The sequence below is a fragment of the Ixodes scapularis genome, unplaced genomic scaffold (genome assembly GCF_016920785.2).
Source record: "Ixodes scapularis isolate PalLabHiFi unplaced genomic scaffold, ASM1692078v2 PGA_scaffold0__279_contigs__length_252992795, whole genome shotgun sequence".
NCBI classification, from domain to species: Eukaryota; Metazoa; Arthropoda; class Arachnida; order Ixodida; family Ixodidae; genus Ixodes; species Ixodes scapularis.
In genome coordinates this window covers 244,523,762-244,545,298 of record NW_024609835.1, presented here as the reverse complement: position 1 = coordinate 244,545,298, position 21,537 = coordinate 244,523,762, and the positions used below count along the sequence as shown (strand labels likewise).

General features: G+C 45.4%; 1 pseudogene; it reads left to right on the top strand.

Annotated features, from left to right (window-relative positions):
* Positions 1-100: 100 nt before the first annotated feature.
* On the top strand, positions 101-20,695 carry LOC115312712 (annotated as a pseudogene).
* Positions 20,696-21,537: the final 842 nt, after the last annotated feature.

The following is a 21,537-nucleotide window of genomic DNA, read 5'->3' as shown; positions in this document are numbered from 1 at the left end:
TACACGAACGATGCTTCAACATGGACTTGTGTTTTTTTCTGGTTAAATGGAAATATTGCTACGTGAGCAGAAAATGAGAACCCCGAATAACTTGAGAAATATGGATATAACTTTAGTCCGTAAAAAATATTTCTGCTCCTTCTCGTGCAGCATTCGGAGCGTTAATCTCCAAGATTTCTTCAGGTACCTCTGAAAATAAAGCCACCGAATGCATGATTAAGGCAACATGACAGTAATTGTTGAACTCAAAACGCGAGTTCGGCTTTTGTTTTCGCAGATCAAATTTCTTTTATTGCAGGGATTAGCTTTTCATTGGCTTTCATTTACCATTAGACTGAAAGGAACCGTATGGGCTTATTTTATTCCAAGAACCGCAATAAGGTCTCTTTATCACCCAGTTCACAGGCAGCACTTAAGCTCGTTGCCCTCGCTTGTGCGGCTAAGCATGTCGGTGATGAGAAATTTCGGCAGATGATTTCTTCGCTAGTTTTGACAGCTCCATAACGTGGCTTCGCGTGCGCTCGGAGGCAACGCAAGCACATTATGGTAAAGTCTTACAAACCTAAACAATTGTAAATACCTAAAAATTCATCTTCACTTCAAAAAAAAAAAAAAAGCATTGCTCACTTGTTTTAAATCTTTTGAGGAGCACATCAAGAAACTTGACTTGCTTTCTGCACACACGAACGGTTTTGGCAGAAAGTGCTATCAATAGTTCCTACCGTTACTTTCCTAACTCTGTGCTTTGTTTCCCCCGGGTGCATGCGATCGTCGACCATTTCTTTCAGGACCGGGAACTGTTCTGACATGCTCCAACTGAAGCTAAGCAAAATAGGAATCCACATGAAATAAACAGAGAAAGTTTTCATTTTGGATATTTATTTCAGGGCTCACCGTCCTTAAGACTGGGAAATTAAGAAATGGATCTCAGCAATTACTGTATTTTCATGATGATACTGTTGTAATTCTAGGTAGGATAAACTGGTGTGCAGAAAATATTATAATTTCGTTTGTTCTGAAGTGAAAAAGAAATATATATATATATTTTATGCAGGGTTAAGTATAAGCCGCCTGGCAACATATTTTGTCACTGATGCTCGATCGGTAAGAGCGTTACCCTAATATAATTCTAGCAAGCCGAGTAACGCGTTTTAACACAGATTATATATTTCTTTCTTTTTTAGGAATTACCATATTTCGGTGTTTAATATAGCCAGCTATTGATTTACTTTGTCTTATGTCCAGAAACAGCCGAGGCATTAGTACTGGTTCACACTAGCAAGAACATACACTTGAAAAAGAAAAAAAAAACACGTACACATAATGGCAGAACACATATGAAACACAAACACTGATGTTAGTAAATGTAATTCGTTAGTGCGCTTTTAAAATCCCACTCACTCCCGAAAATGTCAACCACCGCGCTCAGAGCATTAAAACTGCTCTGAATTCATAAACATTTGGAAAATGAACGTATGTCTTGCACGTGAAGCCTGTTGTGGTTTCGACAGTTTACTCGATGTAAATGTAGAGAAAGCAGAGGGAACAAGCCTAAGATAACGTAACTTACAATGCACCGTTTTATACAAAAGTACATAATCACAAAAACAGCCACGAGCTTTCAGTGATTGCAAGTTTAGTCGATCTAACATGGACTCGTAGCCATAAAAAAAAAACCGGCGCCCTTAATAACGGTCGTAAACAATGCGTGCCGACTTCCATGTGTAGCACAGCTCTCTAATGAAGAGTTGGGTAACTCTTTAGGGCTAAATTACTATGCCATGTGATGGATGACTACTGCCTGCTTACCAGTTGCGTTGAGGAAGACAGGCTGATGACTCATTTAAGGAACATTGCAGTTTTGATTGACTCCAGCAAAGTCCTTACAATTGAAAAGTATTTTTACATCATTTTACGGTGAATGATTGTGCATCGCAGCTTTGAATAATATGCAAATATAATGCCTCGTTGTCTTGTGGAATTCTGTAATTTGACTAAATCTTCATGACACCATTTTTACTGCTATAGGGACGCACTAGCCTTGCTACTAAAACCGGAATAAATGAATATATTTCTAACCAAAAATAAAATAGAATAGGTGATAGGTACGATTGCACTTCCAATGACTAGAAACACGTCTAGAGGAGTGCTAGTTGTAAAAATATTATTAATAAAATAATAATTAATTAGTAATTATTATTATTATTATTATTATTATTATTATTATATTATTATTATTATTATTATTATTATTATTATTATTATTATTATTATTATTATTATTATTATTATTATTATTATTATTATAAATTAGAGGCATCTTCATTCGAAAAGAAGCAATAAAATCGGTAGCTTTACAAGAATGTTGTTGGTGAAAAGAATTATGAAAGGGAATGGTATTGCGATGAAATAGTTGTAATATGCCGTACACACATCGAAGACGACGTCTTAAGGCGCGACCACATTGGCGTTTCGGAGGCCTGCGGCGCGACGGTCGTCGCTGCCGGTTGCCGGCGGAAACCAGTTTTCGGCTTCAACGTCACGACGTGCGGCGCCGCACACCCAACCGCTCCGTGCGCGGTTCAGAGCTTGACGCCGCACGCCGCAGAAGAGAGGAGCCAATGGGAGGTGGCGTAGATAGTGACGTCGCGATGCCATGGCAACGCTCAAGCCGGTCCTCGGCGCCTCTCGAAGCGAAGGACGTGTTTGGTGTCGTCTGCTCCCCCTATTTCCCCCCGATGCCTTCCCCAACGGAGCGGTTCCTTGAAACTAACCAATTCAGAATTACAAGTGAGTTTCTCCGTGGCACTTGTTGCATGTCGTCTCTGTTGTGACGGATGTCGTGTTGATTTGGTGACACTTTCGAAAGTAGCCTTCGTCTCTGGCGCGCCGCCGGGGCAGCAAAGCCCCGGCGGCGCGCCAGACCTCTAATGTCCTTCGGTGTTTCGGTAGAAGCAACCCGGCCGGACCCAAAACCTGCGCCTCCTTCCCTTCAGAGCGCGGCGACGTCGCAAGATCAACGAGCAGGTCAGGATAATCACATTCACGCTGATCACCAGGTCATTATGAACTCTTACCGTCTAGACAGCGAGTGCGGAACGGAAGAATCTAATGAAGAGCAGACGACGAAAGAGCGGGAAATCCGACGGGAGGCGCGATCGCGGGAACCAGTGCTGTCACGTGACGCCTGCAAAACGGAGGCCAATGTGGACTCCTCGCGTTGGGACGCCGGACGGCGGTACCGCCCGGCGCCGCCGCCCGGCGGCGCCGTTCACGCTAGTGTGGTCGGGCCTTTAGACGGCGTCTAGGACGTCGTCTTGGACGACCTTTGGGACGACCTATAAGATAATCTCTGGGACAACGTCAAGGACGGCCTCAAGAACGACGTCTAGGGCGTGACCTTGATTTCGCTACATTGAGCTTAAGCCACAGACGTTACAACCATTCTAGGACATAACCTTGAGGAGATGACCTTGAGGGCCAAGACATGACCTTGAGTGTAGTTGGGCCTATAAAGCTATCGTTTTAATAATAATATTAATGATAATGGTATTGTTAATAATATTGATAATGTTTACCGCAGGTGCTTCAAGTATACCGATGTATAATAACATCATAACGGGACCATTAAAGCCGTAAAGACTTGATGGTCCAGTTATCCCTGAAGTTATTAAGTCTCTTAAAATAATAAAGACAATACACACCTAGATAAAAACATGAAAATGCCGAGGGCCCGAGAGCGTGACGAAAGAAAATATCTACAAGCAGGGCACTACGTCACGACGTACAGAGTTCACGATAAGTGAAATAAAAAGTAACTAAATGTAATATTAAAACAACATTATGTGCATGAGCAAAAAGCTTTGTTTCAAAGCTCCTCGAGATGTGACATGAGTTAGCCCTTGACGAAGGTTGTTAAAATGTGAGGTGCGAAATAAAGACGGACACATTTCCCGAAATGCGCGTTGATGCGCATCGTTGTAAGCAGCGTCATATCTGGAAGGGCGCGACATATTTTGTTGGGAGCAACGAGGTAGTGGGGCTTAGAGCGATAAACCGGGGTTCCGGTCTGCACTCGAAAGTGACCCCCATAAGGCGGCTGCCATTGTACGCAAATTCGACCACTCGTCACATGACCAAACCAAAGACGTCACGTCACAGGAAAGATGGCAGCGCCCATGCAGCGGCTGGCCCCAGCCCCCAGCTGGGCCGGAGCATTGGCCGGAGCTTGTCGGATGCTTTGTTCGTTGTCGTTCGTCTCGGCGAGTTGATTTTAGACGCGGAAGCCGTCGTATGAGGTTGTATGAGGCCGGACGAAAGCGGCTCCAGAGTTCAGCGTGGTGTCCGACGTAAGTATAACGTGAAAATACGGAGGAACGGTGAGCATTTCGCTAATGACCTACGAGGATATTGCCACGAAGGAGACAATCGGCCCTACGTTGCTCGGACCTCGGATTGAGTCGGACACCACTAAGATAAAATTTAAGGCGACGTTTTTGTGCTCTCGTTGACCATCGGAACCTTCGAGATCTGCAGTTAAACGTGTGCAGTATATTTGGATACACAGTTTAGCGACGGAAATTGCGTGAGTCGTGCTTGGCAGTGTGCAATCGTGGTGCCGCTTCGTTCAAATGCCCGAAAGCTCACTTTGGTTGTGCGGTGCTCCGTAGAGCTGCCTTGCCGCTTGTAGTTCCCGTGCCGTGCTAAATGATACTGTGCTGCTTCCCAAATTGTTCCGGCGTAGACGTGCACGTTCACGGAGCACAGGTGTGCGGCGCGCCGAAGAGCTGCCTTCAAGCTGGTAGTTCCTGTGCCCTGCTTTAGGTGATGCTGTGCTGCCCACTTAATTGTTCTGGCGTAGACGTGCACCTTCACGGAGCCCAGGTGTTGCAGTTGGTATTGATTCCGCTGGTCTGTTGCACGTTTCGTCGACACCAAAGTTTCATCAACACTCGTTACGCGAATTGCAAGCTGTATGGACATTTCATCGCGCGTGTTACCTACCCAGTCCACCCATTCACGCTGCTTTACGACGGCAGTCTGCAGCGGCTCATTACCAGAAAAGTGGTCTCACATCGATTTCAGTTCAGCTTATCCACGGCAGTTGCCAGACCCCGAAGGAGAGGATTTATTCGGACAGAATGCCACTAAAGCAGTGCAGCTTCTTTAGTGGTCAGGAGAGACTCTTTTCTCTGTGTTTTATTATATTGTATCGGATGCTTGCTCCAGTTCTATTTTCTCTCAATATTTACTATTTTGGAAAGTTCCATAGGCCATGCTCAGCTGTCATCGTATGTTCTGGTGGAGGTGCTGGGCACTTTAACCATAGCCCTTCACTCTGTGTGTACACTGGCGGCTCCTCAGCCGAGTTGCCCGATAACAAGACACGGGTGGCACATTATCCCGAGTCTTAAACCCCCGGCAAGCCGTGAATCAAGTAATATCCCGAGCCCGGCAGAAAACCCGCAAGACCGAGCGAGTACCACAAAGACAAAACTCGGAAATACACCACGAAGAACTTGAAATCTAAGCCAGTCGCTGCTACTAGCAAAAACCACCGAAGTTAGGTCTTTAGCCAGAAAAAACCGAAGCTGACTAAGCCAACAATGACAAAACCTGTAGCAGCAAACCACGTCCGCTCCCGTCATCGTTTGCATGCCCGTCGCACCTCGCACTCCGATGCCCTTTCATGCAAGGTGCATAAGACGTCGAGGGCTGGATTGAACAATACAACCGTTTCGCCCGCCACAGCGGGAAGATGGACAACCAGCTCCTGCAGAACCCATACTTCTCGTGAAAGAAACTGCAAGGCACGTGTTTGAGAACCACGAATCCTCCTTAACGTCGTGGGAAGTTTGCAAGATCGAGCTGAAATGCATGTTCATCTGCCAACATTGACGAGAGAAAGCCGAATTCCTGATTCTGTCCAGTACACGGCCCCAACGAAAGCGTCACCACCCTCGTGGAGGATGTTTTGCTCCTAATCAAGCACCCACGCCAACCCTGATGCTACAGAAGACAAGAAGCTAAGAATCCCATGTTCCCCATGTGAAAGACAACACCTTCAGCAGCCTTATCCGCAACCCCACGACAACAGTCGAAGGGTTCATATCAATGAAGCTTCCAACATTGAATGTACACTGCAAGCCCGAGCATGTCACTATCAACAACTCCCTAGAGTTGCGACACTCGAGCCGTCGAGCTGCAACTTTGACGCCAGCCCCCCAGGCATCCGTGACATCATTCACAACGGTGTCCGGGAGGAGATAAGGAAGCTAGTTCCTGCCATCGGTTGCCCGGCTTTTATTTTGATCGCCGAGATTGTTTCAGAAGAAGTTAGACAGGCATTTCAACTGGAGACTTCTTCGAGCGATGCGGCATCTGACAAAACGAGGGCGACTTATGCCACAAAGTCACAACGACCACCACCGGCTACCTGTTACTATTCAATGCCAATTCAACGAGACACCCCAACGCCAAAGCATTCCCGACATCGGGAAGAACCAGTGTAGGTCCGCACTGAACAAAGTGCACCAAGGAAAACGGAGGTACTGCGAATGGCCGACCGAAAACCACTCTGCTACCACTGCATGAGGCCGACCATGTCTACTGGAGGTGCCCGTACTAACGAATTCGCCTGCAAGGGTTCGTGCCGAACGACCCTCGACCACGTCTCGACGAGCGTCCGGGGAAGATTGAGGATTATCTTCGGCGGTCTTTGTCCCTGGTACCGACATTACCCCAAAGCTCGTGATCTACTTCATCTGGAGGGGAGGTAAGCACGACAAAGCAGGTGAGCGGCAATGCAAGGAGAGTTGATCTGGTGTCGGTTGTCGCCCAAGGACAATACCTAATAATTTGCTGACACTAATTATCTGTGTCCACGCCACGAAGCACACAATTTCTAACTTTGAGGGAGAATGCCGCTCAGTGACCTTAATAAATAGAATGGTTGGTTGCTTTCAAAAGTTGACTGCAAGCATCACGAGACTTCACTTTGCCAGACAAGACTTGCACAAGTTGCAGTGGTCGTGGGATGCAGAATAAATCTCCATTACAAAATGGAAGTGAAATGGCTTGAATAGCAAACATTGTTGCCAGCTATCAATTCAACGGTATAGCAAATGGCACAGCCACATGACCAATACATGCCCGAGCTTGCTGCATTGATGCAGAAAACTACCAGGAAAATTTTGCGGATTAGAAGCCAGCCCTGCAGCTTCAGTGCATCAGATGTCAGTGGGCGCACATGACATATGATTACAAGACGGCATCAGTCGGTCAAAGTTGCTACTCGACCAAACTGAACACCGACGTGACCGGAGCGTCATCCCACAACAAAGTCCACAAGTATTACGACTGAACGCATGACAGGAGACTGTCGCAGAAAGAACTCGTTTTGGAACCATTAACTAAGAATCAATAATAATGTAATCCAGTGGAAATAAACATATTTGATACACTAACCAGATAAACCTATTTCCGCTTGCCTTTACGCCTTGATAGTTTATACACAAAGAATTGTGCTCACCACACGCGCAGGTCCTTTTGAGGACACTTGGATCTCTGACCCTTCAATATGAATTAATGGGACATACCAGACTGGCAGACTTGTTGCATTGGGCTGCACCCAATCCACTTCTCCTGAACACACTTCTGAGCATATACTTTAATCTTATGTGTTGATGCATTGTTATATAGCAGGACACTTTCTCTACGTATGACACAATAGACCCTTTGCAGAACCTCATCAAGCAACACAACTCTTACCATTTTTTTCAGCATAAAGCACACAAATGAGCCCCAGTTCACGTCGAATGCAAATGCAGCATTCGAGTCCACTAGGCGCTGAGCCGAGTTCACAGTGATGGCGGACATAACACTCTTGTCGAACAAATGACCAAAGTATGAAAGCCTGGGGTAATTAGAGTAGTAGCTACTGTAATTCGTGTCATTACAATTTAGCAAACAGTAAAGGCTACAGTCTCGGTGAGCCAATATGCACGTTTGAGAGAGGCACATGACAACATGTCATTCAGAGTGCTCGTCTGCACAGATTTGTCACACACCTTCGCTCTGTCTCTCTGATTGGTTCGAGGGAGGTGTGGCGGTTGCCCTTTTCCAGGTTACAATGATACGAAGTATAGGCAACCCACACTTTTCAAAAAAGGCTATTGAGGGGACCGAAAGGAATGGTCTACATTTTTCAACAAGACTGCTCTTCAGGCAAGGGATGAACACAAATATGAATCATCTTATCCAGGTAATTAGAACAAGTAAATAATTGACCGACTAATACAATGCGCTCTTGATGAAGAAAAGTATTGCTGCAATAAATCCTACGAAAGAGAAAAAGGTGTAGTTCATCTATGCATACACCAAAACAGTAGTTCTTATTGCAAGTCGAATAGCTTTGAAGCAGGTGCCTACAACGATTTATTCATCTCCACACTCAATAAAACGTCATCCTCGTAGCTGAAAATAAGTGTGCACTTCGCACTCACCAAAAAAGGAAGAAAAGCTATCGAATGTAGAATCATCGATTAGCACAAAGGGTTAAAAATCGCAGGAGCTTCCTCGCTAAAAGTTGCTATGGTTATTCGGTGACGCAGGCCTGAAACAACTTCTCCTAGGCCCTAACGCGACGTATACCTTTCCCGTCGATTCTCAGACATTCCAACATTGAAACAAAGCTAAGAGAATGCGAAAATTGTATCCTAAAACCACTCGAAGTTCTATCGATCTTTGAGCAGATCCCGAATCCGAGCACCGGTACGGCGATACGGCTGATGCTGTCTCACAGTTGTTAATATCCAGATGATCCAGAGCGATCTTGCGCAAAAAGGGTATAAAGTCTCATTCCTTCACACTTTCACATTATACCTTTGTCAGCGAGCACGAAAAAGCCCGAAATTGTCGGAAAGCCGCTGCACATCACGGCTGCCGCGCACCGAACAAGCTCCCATCCACCAGCTCTGGGCGCTGCCATCTTACCTGCGACGTCACGGCTCTTGTGAGGTCACATGACGAGTGGTCACATTTGCGTAAAACATGGCGGCAACCGGGGGGGTGCCACTTCCGAACTTCCGGTTTATCACTCTAAGCCCCTCTACCTGGTTGGTTGGGAGTTTTAATTTGCTGTCCTAGTAGTGTTTGAGTATTACCGTTTGCCAAAATAGTGCTCGAAATAATGGTAGAGGCAGCTCGTTAAACAGGGTATCAGATGGTTGGAGAATCGAGTCATAAACCCCGTGTCGCAAAATGACCCTAAGTAAAGAGTTCGCTTTAGAGCGTAGTTCGTCCGAGCACTACTCAAATACAGTTATCCAATAGCGAAGTGTGCTACACACAAGCGTATGCACCAGTAGTCTTCTGGTTGGCATCGGAAGAAACTTGCGTAATTTGTAGAGAGTGGAGGAAGCAGTTCGTAGGGCTTTTTGAAGAGGTAGGACATGTGAGAGTTTCATGATAAGTCACAATCAAAATAGATTCCTAAATATGTTGCGATGTTCACATGACCGATTAGCTAACAGTTTCAAAGCACACAGTTTAAAGCGCGCAAAAAGATTGACTTCTCTAAGAGTACGGATTTTAGTGGACTACGAAAGAAAATGGGTTGCAATTTTCAGCATTGATCTATATGACATCGTCCGAAAACCAATCCATTATCCGGGTTACATCTAGCTGAACCAAATCAACGGCGTCGTGAAAGTATCATCGGCGCATTGCAACACTTTACAGAACTTTACGGCCAGCGGAAGGTCATTGACATAAATACAGAACAAAAGAGGTGACAATATCGGGATGTGCGGAACATGAAGGGACACTTTCGCGCCGTGAAATCTACATATCGAAACGAGCTGCATACGATTTAACAGAAAGTTTCCAATGAATGAGTCAAAAAGAGCACCGGAAGCCATGGCTTTAGAGACTAATTAAAATACCGTTATGTAACAAAGTCAAAAGCCTTAGGAACGAGAAGAAACGCAAATGTGAAAAGGTTATTTTGTTCAACGCACTCTGAAGAAAATAAAAAGAATCGTCAATCACGGGTTGTGCTCCTTTTCCGATTATAGACCCGTACTGCTGTGGCGACAAAATATCGAATTTATCTAGAACGATGTCATTGACAAGAAATTGTGTTTTTTTTTTTTCTAACAGTCTCGCCATTGACGGCTAGATGTAGATTGGCTGTTAACTTTCAACTTTGCCATGGTCTCCATTTTTATTAAATACTTGACGATTGCCGTTTTCAAATATTTAGAAATATTACCAGATATAATAATGCTGTTTAATATATTCAGGATGAGACTCTTCAGTGGCATGCCAAAGAGCAGCTCTTCATAGCGACTCTTCAGAACGAATTTGACTCTTCGATTATTTTCTACAGAAAGACCTGTCGTAAATGATGCGCACAAATCGGTTTTGAACATGTTCTTTACTTTCACCTGCCGATATCAAGATGGAGTTCCACACAACAGACACACACTGTAGTTTCGAACGCTCATGAATGCTGTAGTCTCAGAATACAGTAATGAGTGCAAAATGTTCTAGTTAAACGAGACATTATTCCCAATGTACGTAAAGACTATCTAATAATGGAGTTTACATGAGAAACGTAAACGAGTTGGCAATCCTCAAGAACTATTTGGTCCCGTACCTACGTGGTCCGAATGATAGTTTAATTTTCTAGAACATATACATACGATAAATTGCTGCATTTTCTCGACAAAGTCAGGACTTTTGTTTCGTGTGGATTGAAAAAAAAAGATTTTTATAACTTTACCATTTTAGCAGTGAACAGAGATCGCACTGCAGCAAAGTACAGTCAGTGATAGAAATGAGATGTCGAAACAACTTCCCGTTACCTGCAAATATGAGTACTTGAGAGTGTCTTACGGACAACGCCAAATCGTTTATAAAAATAAGAAACAACAAAGGTCCGAGTTTGAGCTCTGAGGCACTCGTGACATGAAAATGAAAGCACGAGACCAAAAGCCAGAAACCCTTAGAGAGTTCTTTTTTTATAAAGATGACTCATAAACCAAGTACTGTGCTCAAGACTGAGGCCATAGTCCCTGGGTTTCAGCAGTAACCATTCATGATTGACCTTATCAAAGCTTGGGACATATCCAGAGACATTGTGACTACATTACCCCGACACTGAATACCTGCCAAAGGAAACTTCAAAAATGTGCACAAATTAGGTTAAACGGATCTGCCTGTGACGAGACCGTGATCTAGAGGAACAAACTTCCTTTTAAAATGTTATTGAACGATTGTAGACTGCCTTCTCAAACACCTTTGAAAATGCATTGAGAAGATATACTGAACGATGATGACTAAAATCACAAGAATCACCGGTCTACAAAATTGAGACAACTATCGTATAACGAAAAAAATGCCACCATGTATCGATAAGGTGAACAATTTTGTTTTCAAGAACAGGAGCAAAGCATTTGCTACATCCTTTTACAATAAATTTGGGAATACCATCTGAGCCTGTTGATAGCTTACAATTTAGCTTCCGAATAGCTGAATGCACGTCATGAACCATAGTACTAGTAGACGGCAAGTAACTCTCGAAAATAATGTTACATGTAAAGGGTTCATTGTAAAAGCATGAACTGAAATGAATAAAAAACAACTCACGAATTTCGGGGACGTTTCAAGAGCTGATTCGTTGCGTAGTGATTTGTTCAAAAAGGGCAGTGGAAGTTACATAGATTTCACTGCTCTTTTTGAACAAGAGACGGAATGCTAAAGAGAGGAGGAGGTTTCCCCTTTCTTCTCCAGGGTTCCGTCTGCTTCCTCCTTTCCGGCTCATCTTACCCACCCTCGCGCTTGTGCCGAGGGTCCAAGTACTCTGCAGATATACTTGCGATATCTGGCGGGTGCTCGGACGACACTACCAGTACAAAATTAAAATTCTCGACCCCCGGCGAATATTCAGCCGACAGCCTATAGATATACGCGCGACAACCAGCAGGTTCTCAGACGACACGCCAGCTCGAATGACAGACGCGATGCTCGGTAGATACTCCAAGTACTTAATGGATATACAGGCGATATCCGGCGGGTACTCCGCCGACTCGATTTACTTTGGATTAACACACGATGTCCGGCGTGCACTTAGCCGACGCTGCTAGTACTCTATAGATATACTCGGCGTCCGGCGGGTACTCAGCCTGACGGTGGCGGTACTCCAGTGATATTGTGCTGGTACTGCCCGCTTTCGAAACGATGTTGTCTAGACATCCTGTGGATGGGAAGAACCGTATATTCTGAGTATTAACCAACAATATTGTGTAGAGACTCGCCTAATATTCTTGTGACGCTTGGGACACTTATGCAGTTTGTGCAGGTGAATCATACGGCTAGTAGACATAATATTTATGTATTTATTTATTTATTTATTGATACCCTTCGGTGCCCGAAGGCAACACAGAAAGGGGGGGGGGGGGTGCTAGCAACAATAAACAAACAAAACGAATATACCTAACTAGTGAGTTAAACAAGACAAAAGTATAATTTGAAACAGGACACACATAAACAAATTCACTTAACAAGAGAGTTATAGAGGATACAAAAAAAATAATTGTAAAAAGCGACTAAAAAATCGGAGATCTCGGCAATTTCGACTATAGTTGCGGGAAGGCGATTCCACTCCAGTGACATTTTGGGCAAAAAACAGAAAAAAAACGCGATGTAAAATAAGACGGTTGTATTATATAAAGCTGGCGCACTGCCGCGTTGAGATAACAGATTCTGTGAAATAAGCACAGGCGTGACACTTTCCTGCCAAGCGAGAGGTCAGGTAAGCAGAGATTGAATGTCATTGCTGATACGCTGGATGTTTGGTGATTGTTATGTAGTATGAATCGACCAGGAACGGTTTTTAATGGCTTCAAGGAATGGGCCAAGTGTTATACCAGGGTCCCAGATAGCTGCGGCATATCCAAGTTTACTTCTGACGGAAGACTCATAAAGAAGTAGTTTAAAGACGTGGAAGCAAGAGAGATGTTTCGGTTTCATTTTTACAGGACGGGAACTCATGCTTTCGACAACTTGAGCTGCACTGATAAAGAGTGCTCGTGGAGGAAGGCGGCTGGAAAGGCACTGTACGGAGAGCCTGTGCCCGTGAAGGCATTTCGTCATGTAAGATTGCTGTCAGCCCCCCTGAAATGTTCTACCCAAGAACAGAGGGAGATCTTGAAGCAGCTGACAGGCTCCTGCTTCAACTCCGCGCTTGCCAAGCACAGGTAATGGGAAACGTCCGAATTGACAAATATGCGAATGAACCCACAATAAAGTATTAGTACAACTATTCCATAATCATTGTCATTGCCTTCTTATCCCACTGGTAACAAATTCAAGCAAGTCCTGAGCTTAGTTTGACAGTGCCAAACTTCTCAGATAATCTAATTAAGTTTTATGTTACCCAGACGTTATCGATGATCAGTAGTATCTGCAATTATGTGAACGTTTATTATTTAGCATTGATCATAATTAGTGGCCGGAACCATGTCAACATTTAATTTAATTATTCAGCATTGATGATAGGTAATGGCTGCAATTATGTCAATGTTTAGTTTAATTATTCCCTGTGCAGCCGCATACCGAATAACCTTAATGAAACCAGGAACTTGGTGGTTCTGAGTTGTGTATTGATTGTTGAAATTATTAATCCAATTGTTTGTGGCTTTTTCTTCTACAGAAGGAGACGGCGGGCAGAACATTCGTGACGGTGAGCTAAAATGTGGTTATTTAACCTCAGGAGCTAGCTGCCTCACTGGCTCCAAGGCAAAGCGCTGGCCTACTGATCCTAAGTTGCCAGACTCAAATCCCTGCCGAAATGCCTGTAGTCTGGAGGTGGCTGCCTGTGGAAAGTGTGCAAAGAGCCCTTTCCACAAGGCCCATTCACACAGGTGCATTTATTTACATTTTCTTACGTTTCATTATTAATCACTGGGATTTCCGTGATTCGAATATTGCATGCGAAGCTACTCTTTGAACTGGTTGCCATGCTTCATACAAAACACAAATTTCCCGGTGATTCTCGATGTAAGCTCTCGTAACACAATGCAACATAACCAAACGGTGCTGTGTGAATGAGCCCTTAGTAATTCATTGGGGCATAACCGAGATTTTGCGTTCAGGTTGAAAGGTCCCCAGATGGTTGAAACGAATCCTGAGTCCCTCGCTTGGGTGTGCCACATGCCGGAATTTGCCGCTTGCCCCCAGGAGCCATACATGCGTTAACACTATTACGTAAAGTCTGCACAAATCGGAACTGAGCAAGTGCAGTATGCAAAATATTCTCAGATCAAACAAAAAATTAGTATGCGAGGCCGGATAAAAAAATTAGTATTTTTCGCCCCCAACTTGCGAAGCAATGAAAGCGATAGCTGTAGCACGATAGGGCAATGCGGGTGAAATGGTGCTGTCACGTACCCGAGGACGAAAGTGCAACGTGGGTAATTCTCATAGCCGTCGTGGTTGGCATCGTGGAAACCACTGACGACTGCCACCAGTGATCCGTGAAGTGGGTAAGCGCGGTGGAAGTTTGTAAACTAAAACCATCCAACATTACGCGTAGGAACTGGACACTGCCACAGTGGGATTTCGTATAACGCAAGTTATGTTTGAAAACAAGGCTTTCAAGCAGATGACATGAACGATTCTCCTTTGTCGCGTCATTATTGGCGAGATGCCAGTACAGCTAACGGGAAAACCCGGCTTCCCTGACCTCACACCAGGAGCAGAGAGAATGGTTTTCCTTTGTGCGGCGACGACATGAGACAAGGTTGAAATTTCTGCGAAGTGTTGCCCATAAAGCTACTGCTTCAAACGTTCCCGCAGATGGTTGGTGCCTTGGGTTCCATCATTGGCAAAGAGCAAGACGACCTAAACGACCTAAACACATTGGCAAAGAGCAAGACGACCTAAACGACCTAAACACACACATGCCTCCGTTTGGCTTGCCACAACGTGTTGTATTCAATGCGGTCATGCAAACAGCCTAATGCGCTAAGGATGCGCATCGCATTCAAGTTGTGGTGGATCGAGACGGCAAATGAGCATTCATTCAGCCCATGCAAACGGAGGTCGCATCGCATTTTGGAACGGGGGGGATTATGGGGGACGTGCTCGCTGCGGGAGCGAGTGAACAGCTGAGAACATGGCGGTCCCTTGTAGTTGCCTGCATTTCCTCCCGAGAAGAAGCACAAGCTTTTATTGTCGTCATAAGTGAGGAGAATACAGCTGAGCTGTCCGGTGAGGGTGGCACCCCTTCAAGCCTTGCGAAGTACGACTTGTGCGTCCGAGGGAGTCTCTAAAGACTTTGGCGCAAGCACGAACGACATCGAGAGCTCCGAGCAGTGTATGGTAACGCAGAACAAGCAGCTCATGAGTACTACCTCGGTGCCGTTTCTGGCTGGGCCAGAGCCTTTCGGCCTCAGGATCCGATTTGTCCGGTCGCGGTCGGCGAGGTGAAGCGCGGTGGTGTTCTCGGAGCTTTCGGAAATGATCTCGCTCGCCAGGACGTGTGCACACACGTTGCCTCTGGTCCAGAGTGGCCGCGCGGCCCAGCCCGGAGCCCAAAACACTTGGGTTTTGGTGTTTATTCTAACTCGTAACTTCTTGCGCAGCACCGAAGACAGCGGGAAAGATCATTGTGCTTGCCGAAAGCGTCGAAAGGCATTCATGTGGGATGCACCGGAAAACGTGGTCACCTGGTGCAGCTGGTGCCGGAAACGCGGCTTTAACTTTGACTTTTGACACGGCGTGGCGCTACCTTCACGTAGGGCTTGGTGCGCATTCATGTAAACGTTGCCGCATCGGCTTCATTCAAAGAACGACTGGAGTTGATGCGCTGAAGTCGCATTCATGTAAACGCGGCTACAGTCATGAAACAACATGTTATCTTGTTCATAAAAGTAGATCTCCAAGGGTGATCTCTCCAGTACCCTGGAACCTCCAAGATTCGATGAGAGATACCGGCACGTCGTACAACGCTGTGAGGGCAGCAACGTGATGGCAAGGCTTGCGGAGATTCCGGCATTTCTCCCCTGAAGCCTGCTCTTCCTTCTACGAGAGGGAGGTTGTAGTCCCCGTTGATGTAGCTGCTGTCATGCTGCACGACATCAAGGACAACAGAGCCGCCTGCATTCTGCAACGACGATGCCGGATTACAGGCAAGTGACTTCTGTACTAACGACCGTAGTAATGTATTTGTGGCCAGTTAGCTTGCCGGCAGTAATTTCTTTCCAAATGTACCAAAGTTAAGACTTGAACAAAAATATGCGCCTGAACTTGTGAACTTCATACATGACACAAGGGAGCCTGATGGACAGAAACAGGATACCGTCCTTCTTATGTAAATTTTTCTAGACGAACTGGCAACAGGCCCCTTCGTCACAGCACATTTGTCAGAGGGTGATTTAGAAGAAAAAAATATCATACAATAACGGTTAGTTTGTCTCAAAGCAATGTTTTTTTCTACTTAGGTCAACCTGGCAAACACCCAAACACGGTCTGCAAGGTTGATTGAGATTGAAGATTTTGTATGAAATTGTGCAGCTATAGGCCAACCAGTGCATGCTGTCTGCATTCTTGGACGTTGTGGTTAATGAAAACTTACACTTACACCAGTGTTGGCGGGGCAAATCTTAATTAGGTTGTGAAATAAACACATGGTGATGTGACAACATTCTCCGACTTGGGTGTCTGAGCATGGTGGTGCACTTCAGTTGTCAGCTGCATGTACTGCCAGCCCACCTCCAATTCACGAGCTGCACTTCTTGACATGACACCATCTTGGTACAGTACAATTTTGCAAGCTTACGTGAGTTTATAATTTGCAAGCTATGCACCATTCATCACAGTCATAAAGCTAGGTGACTCTGTCCTCCTTTGGGTTGTCTCTAGGAGTTTTCGTATAGTCACGGACAAGGTAAGCTTAAACACCCTAGTACCGACCTAAAGGTACTACTAGCACTGCCCCAACTCGAGAAATTGAACTAGTAATGAGGGATTGCAGTGGCATGTTATCTGGCTGCTCACTTTTGCCTGTTGAGACATCAGAAAAGTTATTTGACTGATGCAGGAGCCACGCACCCATATAGTGAAGGTGGCAAAAAGTTTGGGTAAGCGGTAGCAAAGACGAAAGGTCAATCACAACAAAGTGGCCCTAAAACGCAAAAACGAAACGAACAGAGTACCTCACAGTGCCTACCACGCACTGTAATCTCTTCCACGTGCTGTCTCTAGCTGCTAGTTAAAGAGCAACTCCGCTCAATTCCAAAAATTTGGGATAATGAGTGATTTCACATTAAAAAGCACGACTAAAAGAAACCACGTCATTGGCTTCGCGAAAAATGATATATACAGTATATATATTGTTATAGCTTACCTTAAACGTTAGCAGCAACCGAAACTTCGACTCCGTCTGGCAGCATTAGCCTCGGGTCACCAAAAACATGGTTATGACGGGGTACAAGATGACCCGTGATGCTCTACGCAACTACGGGTGGAATCCGGGCGAGCCAGTGTTGGGGCAGGCGTGCGCAATCGCCCGTCGCAACGGTGCAATCGCCGCCAAGTGTCGTGTGCACCGCAGTCTTCACCATGTTTTGGTGCCTACTACATTAGCCGACGACCGCACAACTGCAGCATCAGTCTGCACCCTTAGTGTGAACGAAACTCGGAGAGAATAATCACAAACATTCAGACGACGACAGCGGTGCTCGTGAAGCGTAGACGATGGTAACGGCGGGACGGCTCCCAAGAAGCGCACTGCGCACGGGCGTTATGCCAATCACGCGGACACCGCTGAGCGCAGAGAAGAAATTTTGCTGACGTCGCCCGCTACGCCTGCCCGGAGAAGAAAAAAACAAACAAAAAGGGGCGAGGGTGATGAGGTGTAGCTTATTGTTGGCTATGCCAACGCCGTAGCCTTGACTGCGCTATTGGTTGCGCCTTAATTCGCCCGCTAGAGTCAGCTGATTCCGGCAACTTTTCGAGTTGCAAAGTCTGCCGGACCGTTTAAGAAACATTTAGACAGAACTAGGTCGTAATATTTTATATGTGGCCTTCCTAGGTGATACGGAAGAGGACTGCCTTGGTTTTTCAAAAGCAGAAATGAAGCGGAGTTGCCTTTTAAAGTTTGTTCACCAGGGCAATGCCATAAGTATCTTTTGATCATTGCTCAGTCGTTTCAGTTTACGTTGTCCACGACTGTATATACCATTTTTTTAATGAAACTTCACTGACACTTTCCTTCACTTGCCGCTATAAACATATAAAAAATATTTCTGCTTTATTGAGCCAGATCACGCCTTTGCTATTTGAGCCCTTCTATTTTTTTATCTATTCATTCAACATGTCATTACCATGCAGTGTTATTGATTAACATAGCAAGTGGTGCTTGGTGCACTCGCCGCCTATGTGGCTGTGAGGAAAAGCATCGGCCCAGAGCCGTATATTGGGAGAGTTTGACCGGTAGGTGTGGCGACGAAGCCGCCGGAGAGGAGAAAAGTGAAGGAAAGGGAGGAGAGCGCCGAAGGAGCGAGAGAGAAAGAAGGGAGCTAAGACCGCCCTTTTGATGCAACACTGTCGGCGTGCCGAGCACTGGTGAGGCTACGCGTCGTCTGCTACTGGCTTATTTCTGTTTTGCCTGAATAAAAGTTTGCGATCAAACCTGAAGAAACTTCATTTGTTAGCATTTTAAGCCACCGAGGAATAACACTATATATTTTCTTGCCATAGCCTGCCAAATAAAAGGAAAAAAAAAAACGAAATTTGCATGTCGATTCCATGCATTCCGCCGGGCGAAGGAGTGAAAATGGCGGCCCTCCACGCTCAGCTGGGAACAGCTGAGAGTTCACGCGCATGCGCTCACGCCTCTCGCTCTGCGCCGCGGGCTGATTGGATCACTCGGGAAGGACGCGTTCCGGCAGCGAGATCATAGACATGCCAATTTCTCCCCATATACGGCTCTGCTCCGGCCCACAGATCCACAGTTGCTAGGATTTTCAAATCCAAGCCAAGGTGCTTGCAATCGGACAGAGGCTTACAGCAAAAAAGATGCATTGTAACCAAGATTGCGGTTGCCTGTCAAAAGAGCCCCAGGTGGTCAAAATTTATCCTTACCCTTCCTCTAGAGCATGCAAGACGCCCTTTGTTAGTTTAGCATGTAAAACCTCCAAATTTATTTTGGTGCTCGCTGAACTCTAGTTACAGCTCACAAGAAAGTGGTGTGCAGTTTAGAAATGTGTCTGTCTTCATGTATGGGGCCCTTGTTCTGCAACTATCTTCGTGTGGTGCATCTCACGATGAGCGACACCGCTTGGTGTTTGTGCACGTGCGTCTCCTGCTTAAGAGCATATTTTATAGGTTACTATTATTCCTTACACTCACAATGCGACCAATTGTCCGAAAGACGAGTTGCTCTATGAGAAATGTTTCTAGGTGAAAAGATCATCCTGTTACCTGCTAACCTGTGGTGAGCGCACGTCATGAGTTGTCCTCATTACAACAGAAACTCCAGAGAAATTATCAACACAAGAGTTGCACGTCTGATTTGGGCAGGGTCTTTTTTTTTCTTCTTTTACAAGTTTCATTTAGAAGTGTAATTTTTTGTTTATCATCTTTTATTAGTGCTCAGATAACATAATGAAAGGCAACCTGTCAGTAGTTGTACCCTCGTTATCTCAGTCTCTGAACTGAAGAAACAGAAAAGACAAAACAGGCTTGTTGTAATTTTTTGCCTAAGGTTCACAGTGGGCGACAGTTAACAAGTTACCTGCTTTATTCTCTATTTTATCTACTCGTGCACAATGTGACTGTCTCTTACTAAACCATTAGTATGAAGTGTTTCGTGAGTCATGCCGGGATAGAAAACTGCCATGTTAAATTCTTCCGTGCCAAACCAATTCACTGATCACATAAGCGGAATGGGACGCTGCCATGCTGCATGAACGATCTCAGCAGACCAACTATTGCGTTACACTCTTGTTGCTGGTGATGCAACTTTCAGGCAATGCAGATTTCAATTTCTTCTGTACTGTGTTCACTGAAATGAAAACCTATGACAATCTGTTTGTCCGGTCTTATTGCAGGGACTACATGCTACCCGCTGTACACTTGAAAGCTCGGAGACTGGGACAAGAAAGTTCACTCCTTAATGCAGCCGTCATTCCGTGGCAACGCTTCAAATGCCTACGGCCAGCGCTGTGAACCGAAGGCACGAAAGGAGTACGAGAGTGAGAGACAAGTAAAGGTTTTTACTCGTAGCCTTCTTGTCTCACCAAAAAACCCCTGGCTAGGCTGCTCCCCGGACGGAGTTGTGTTTGAGAGGGGGAGGCCAACAAGGTTAGTGCAAATCAAATGCCCTACGAAGGGACAAACTGTGACTGCAAAAGCAGTTCGGGCAGCCTGCGACTTTCTGGGTCGTGATGAGGCAGGCAATTACATTCCACAGCAACGCCACACCTACTATGCTCAGATGCAACTTAGAATGGTGCTTCTGATCGGGAGGAAGTGCGACATGGTGATTTATGCCGGCATAGATAAATCCATCGAAGTTATTAGTGTGGACTTCGATGAAGATTTTATTTTGCCGCTGCTCACTAAAGTGAAGGATCTGTACTTTAAGCATGTGCTGCCGATTTTGTGCTCATCAGCAGATGTATAGTTATGCAAACGCTGCGTTATCTTGGTTTGTTAACCAACAGTGGCTTGCCACATGAGCATGTGGTGAAGTGCCCAGGAATGACAAAAAGCAACAACATCTCCTAGACAACAAATTTGAATTGCTGAATGTCTGACGTCGCCTAGAGAAGGTCAGCGCCAGGAACAAATTGGGCACGACGACAGCATTGGGCTGGGACCACTGACACAAGCACTGGTTGGCCTCCTTTAGGCGACGTCGTGCATACAGCACTTCAGATTTATTGTCTAGGGGGTGCTGTGAAAGCGTGCACTATTTTAATCACAGTTAGCGGGAGCATGGGACCACGTGGAATCTAGCAGCCGGCGCGCAACTGCAGCGCAACCGTATCGCTGCTGTTGCAGTTCGAACACCAGACTGCTAGAGTACTCCTGGCACTTGATTGCCACTTCCTTTCTTCTTGCCCTTGATTGGCTGAGGTGAATTGTAGCTTTTCTGGTTAGGCTTTTTGATGTTGTATTGCATATTTGTATTAATTTGAAATAACTTCATTGTTAGTTATTTATTGTTTGCACATAATGAGTGGCCGAGTGTGTTAACGCACTGCAGCTCGGCGCATATGGAGCGAAAGCTTGTGCTGCGGAACCCAGCGACACTGTTGTCAATCCCCACCTCTGTTCGTTTCAATCTGGATGAGCACTGCATCGTTGTGCGGTGCTCATCCAAATTGGATAATACTCATTTATTTAAGCTTCAGGATTCTGTACCATTTATTTAGATTATTTATCAATATTTATTCTGGTTAACTTCACTGGAGTACAAAATCTGGTGTTTATAGAGCCTCGGCTTATGTATAAGACATCGTC